The following is a 6,005-nucleotide window of genomic DNA, read 5'->3' as shown; positions in this document are numbered from 1 at the left end:
TTGTACAATTTTCTGGATTTTTTTTCTTCTCATTTTGTCTGTCATAGTTGAAGTGTACCTATGATGAAAATTACAGGCCTCTCTCATCTTTTTAAGTGGGAGAACTTGCACAATTGGTGGCTGACTAAATACTTTTTTGCCCCACTGTATATTTGCATGATTTAGCTTATTCATCATTCATAATTAATATTTGCTTCCTTCATGTGATGACCAATACTGGGTCATGCATGTGACAGACCAATACCTCACAAGGCTTCTTCTCTCTAAGCTGAGACCTTGAAACGGAGATATCCCTTTGTCTAAACAAGATTCTGGGCTTACTGCCAAATTGCAGATACTGATAGTGAGGATTCGTTCAATCAGTCACTTGCATGAACACAGAAATTGGTTAATAGAAAAGCACAAACAAAAATGTCCATCACACAAATACAGATGCCTTTAAAATAAAAAAAACACCAACTGGAACACGCAGTCGTACATGTCGATCCACAGCATCCCAAACATGCTCAATGGGTGACATACATGTCTGGTGAATATGTGGGCCATGGAAGAATTGGGACAATTTCAGCTTCCAGAAATTGTGTACAGATCCTTGGGACATGGGGCTGTGCATTATCAAGCTGAAACATGAGGTGATGGCGTCGGATGAAAGGCATGACAATGGGCCTCAGGATCTCACCACGGTGTGCATTCAAATTGCAATCGATAAAGTGCAATTGTATTCGTTGTCCATAGCTTATGCCTGCCCATACCATAACCCCACCGCCACTATGGGTCACTCTGTTCACAACGTTGACGTCAGCAATCCGCCACATGACGCCATACACGCTGTCTGCCATCTGCCCGGTACAGTTGAAACCAGGATGCATCCGTGAAGAGCACACTTCTTCAGCATGCCAGTGGCCATCAAAGGTGAGCATTTGCTGAACTGCAGTCAGATCAAGACCCTGGTGAGAACAACGAGCATGCAGATGACCTTCCATGAGACGGTTTCTGACAGTTTGTGCAGAAATTCTTTGATTGTGGGTTTGCACAGTTTCATCAGCTGTCTGTGTGGCTGATCTCAGACTATCCCGCAGGTGAAGAAGCCGGATGTTGAGGTCCTGGCTAGCGTGGTTACATGTTGTCTGGGGCTGTGTGAGCAGTTGGGACGTACTGCCAAATTCTCTAAACCAACATTGACTTGTGGTAGAGAAATTAACAATTATCTGGCAACAGCTCTGGTAGACATTCCTGCATTCAGCATGCCAATTGCACACTCCCTTAAAACTTTAGATATCTGTGGCATTGTACATTTTAGAGTGGCCTTTTATTGTCCCCAGTATAACGTTGCTGGGTTTTTCACGCTCAACAGTTTCCCGTGTGCATCAACAATGGTCCACCACCCAAAAGAATCAACATGGGTCAGCATTCCCATGGAACGCTTTCGACACCTTGTTGAGTCCAAGCCCTGACGAATTGAGGCTGATCTGAGGGCAAAAGTGAAAGGGTGCAACTCAACATTAGGAAGGTGTTCTTAATGTTTTGGACACTGTATTGCGGGGAATTATTAATGATTTACACAATGAAACAATGAGAGTGCAAGAATTGGCAGCAGTCAGTGCGCTTTCATGGAGAAAGGTGCCTAGCGCGTCTTCTCCACACAACACAAATTGTAAGCAAGCTAGTTACAGTTCCTCCTAAGGACATGATTGCCATTGGGAAAAGAGGGTGTGCTATCAGCTGATAACATCCACAGTTTTTATATGACTAAAGTCATACCATGACAGCTGTGATGGTAACAGGTAGTTTTGGTTCAATTTTATACATCCCGACAGATAATTTGTTCATTTGACCTGGTGGGATTTTTTTGTGTCTGTAAAATTAATTATGCAAGAAATGGCGGTGGAAATGCTTTTGTGCGGAAATATTGATTTCTATAACCATCATATTGAAGTAAACTTGGAGTCAAGCGATGACATGGTATGTGTTCCTCCGACTACGACTTGGTAAACCGTGCAGTTTATTAGGCTACAGATGAAATAAATGATGATCAAAGTGCGATAAATATCGAGAGTCTTATTCTGGTGACATGGTGATCGATGCCGTTTGGACAAATAAAAACACTTGCTCTTATCCATCATCTCATCATGTAGACTAGCCTACCCGCACTGTATCTGCGAGCTGTTGGCTAGAGGGCATGTGCCAAGACCAGAGTAGGAACATTTGCTATTTAACTCAGCAGTTGTGACAAAAACAAAATACGCTGGAAACACACTGAACCTTCTGTTTTTATTTGGTACATGAAAACTCAAGCGAAAAAGTACATTTTGTATGCACTACGCCGTCACACACTGATTTCAATCTGCAACAAGTCCGTTTGGTGGAAACACACCACTGGTGGGACAACGCACATATATTTTAGAATATTGGCATGAAATTTTGATGGAAACCTAGCTATTGATGTAAATCTGCTAGTTTAGCTAGCTCAATTTAGTTCCATAACTTGGTTTCCATTCAATTTGTAACACATTTTCATGCCAATATTCTAAAGTCTGCATAAAACAACATGCACATTTTCCCAACAGAGATGCGTTTGTATCAAAACAGACTTTCTGCAGATAAAAGGCTTTGCGTGATGACGTAGTGGACATAAAAATTACTTTTGCGGTTGAATTGACATGTACCGAATACAGGTTAGATGGATTTCCATCGCATTTTCAGCTCTACTGATGGTTTTGTCACAAAAACTGTTGCGTTATATAGTAAACTCTGGTCTTGGTACATGCGCTCTAGCCAACAGCTCGCACATACAGTGGGGGTAGACAACCTACATTATGAGTTTATTATGGATAAGAGCGATATTATTTGTATTTCTCAAACGGCAGCCAAGCATCGATCATCATGTCAACAGAATAATATCCTCCATATTTATTGGAAAGGCACATCAAGCTCATCACCTTGTACATTTATCAGCTGTGAAGTTCATAATTGATTTAAACTGTCGCCAAATAGAGCCCCACAGTGGAGGTGTCATAATACCCTTAAAACCTAGCAGTCAAACAGGGAAATGTGTCCAATCACTTTTCCACCAGTTATTTTTCCCATAGCCCTTATTTTAAGTGTTTGTAAAATTCCCTATGGGAAAAATTACTGGTGGAAAAACGATTGGAACCATTTCCTTGTTTGACCGCAAGGTTTTATTGGTATTATGACTCATATTGTGGTACCCAATAACTACATGGTTTCCCCAAGTCGTAGTGGGAGGACCACACAACATATCATTGCCTGACTCCAAGTTTACTTTGATATGATGGTTATTCTATCAATATTTGCACATAAAGGCGTTTCCGCCGCCATTTGTCGCATAATTAATTTTATATACATAAAAAGATCCCACTGTGTCGGACGAACAAATTGTCTACATATATAAAATTGTACAGGCATTTCATGTTTCCATCAGCCCAGTCGTGACTTTTTCCACACATCAATAATTAATCTGCATGAAATGGTTGGATGGAAACGTGATTTATGATTGTGATTTAACTCGCTATCTTTCTGCTGCACGTATCAGCCAACCAGACCCAATATTGATGATTATGTAGGCTAAATCAAGTGTTATCAAATGTAATGCTGCTGTGGCCATACTGTTTATATACAGTACATTTGGAAAGTAGTCAGACCAAATCAAATCAAATGTATTTGTCACATACACATGGTTAGCAGATGTTAATGCGAGTGTAGCGAAATGCTTGTGCTTCTAGTTCCGACAATGCAGTAATAACCTACGAGTAATCTAACCTAACAATTCCAAAACTACTACCTTATACACACAAGTGTAAAGGCATAAAGAATATGTACATAAAGATATATGAATGAGTGATTGTACAGAATGGCATAGGCAAGATGCAGTAGATGGTATCGAGTACAGTATATACATATGAGATGAGTAATGTAGGGTATGTAAACAAAGTGGCATAGTTTAAAGTGGCTAGTGATACATGTATTACATAAAGATGCAGTAGATGATAGAGTACAGTATATACATATACAGTGCCTTGCGAAAGTATTCGGCCCCCTTGAACTTTGCGACCTTTTGCCACATTTCAGGCTTCAAACATAAAGATATAAAACTGTATTTTTTTGTGAAGAATCAACAACAAGTGGGACACAATCATGAAGTGGAACGGCATTTATTGGATATTTCAAACTTTTTTAACAAATCAAAAACTGAAAAATTGGGCGGTAGTCGTTTAGCTCAGTTACCTTAGCTTTCTTGGGAACAGGAACAATGGTGGCCCTCTTGAAGCATGTGGGAACAGCAGACTGGGATAAGGATTGATTGAATATGTCCGTAAACACACCAGCCAGCTGGTCTGCGCATGCTCTGAGGGCGCAGCTGGAGATGCCGTCTGGGCCTGCAGCCTTGTGAGGGTTAACACGTTTAAATGTTTTACTCACATCGGCTGCAGTGAAAGAGAGTCCGTATGTTTTGGTAGCCGGCCGTGTCAGTGGCACTGTATTGTCTTCAAAGCGGGTAAAAAAGTTATTTAGTCTGCCTGGGAGCAAGACATCCTGGTCCGTGACGGGGCTGGTTTTCTTTTTGTAATCTGTGATTGACTGTAGACCCTGCCACATACCTCTTGTGTCTGAGCCGTTGAATTGCGACTCTACTTTGTCTCTATACTGACGCTTAGCTTGTTTGATTGCCTTGCGGAGGGACCATGACTTTTTGTTACGTCACAGCCTTATTCTTAAATAAAATACATTATTTTTTACCCTCATCAATCTACACATAATACCCCATAATGACAAAACGAAAACAGGTTTTTAGAAAACGTTGCACCAAAAAATTATAAACTGAAATACCTTCAGACCCTTTGCTATGAGACTGGATTGTGTCGAGGCACAGATCTGGGGAAGGGTACCAAAAAATGTCTGCAGCATTGAAGGTCCCCAAGAACACAGTGGCATCCTTTAATCTTAAATTGAAGAAGTTTGGATTCATCAAGACTCTTCCTAGAGCTGGCCACCCGGCCAAACTGAGCAATCGGGGGAGAAGGTCCTTGGTCAGGGAAGTGACCAAAAACCTGATGGTAACTCTGACAGAGCTCCAGATGTAATTTGTGGAGATGGGAGAACCTTCCAGAAGGATAACCATCTCTGCAGCACTCCACCAATCAGGCCTTTATGGTAGAGTGGCCAGACGGAAGCCACTACTCAGTAAAAAGGTACATGACAGCCCGCTTGGAATTTGCCATAAGGTACCTAAAGGACTCAGGCCATGAGAAACAAGATTCTCTGGTCTGATGAAACCAAGATTGAACTCTTTGGCCTAAATGCCAAGTGTCACATCTGGAAGAAACCTGGCACCATCCCTACAATGAAGCATGGTGGTGGCAGTATCATGCTGTGGGGATGTTTTTCAGATGCAGGGACTGGGAGACTAGTCAGGATCGAAGGAACGATGAATGAAGCAAAGTACAGAGAGATCCTTGAAAAAAACCTGTTCCAGAGCGCTCAAGACCTCAGGACTGGGGCAAAGGTTCACCTTCCAACAGGACAACAACCCTAAGCACACAGGCAAGACAACGCAGGAGTGGCTTCAAGACAAGTCTCTGAATGTCCTTGAGTGGCCCAGCCAGGAGTCCAGACTTGAACCATCTCTGGAGAGACCTGAAAATAGCTGTACAGCGAAGCTCCCCATCCAATCTGACAGAATTTGAGAGAATCTGCAGAGAATGGGAGAAACTCCCCAAATACAGGCGTGCCAAGCTTGTAGCATCATACCCAAAAAGAGTCGAGCTTTAATCACTGCCAAAGGTGCTTCAACAAAGTACTGTGCAAAGGGTCTGAATAGTTATGCAAATGTAATAGTTCATTTTTTTGTATGTATACATTTTCTTAAAACCTGTTTTTGCTTTGTCATTATGGGGTATTGTGTGTAGATTTATCAGTGGGAAACAATTTAATCAATTTTAGAATAAGGCTGTAAAGTAACAAAATATGGAAAAAGTCCTTCCACA

Source organism: Oncorhynchus mykiss, chromosome 30 (assembly GCF_013265735.2).
Source record: "Oncorhynchus mykiss isolate Arlee chromosome 30, USDA_OmykA_1.1, whole genome shotgun sequence".
Taxonomy (NCBI): Eukaryota; Metazoa; Chordata; class Actinopteri; order Salmoniformes; family Salmonidae; genus Oncorhynchus; species Oncorhynchus mykiss.
Note: the sequence above shows the minus strand (reverse complement) of the source record.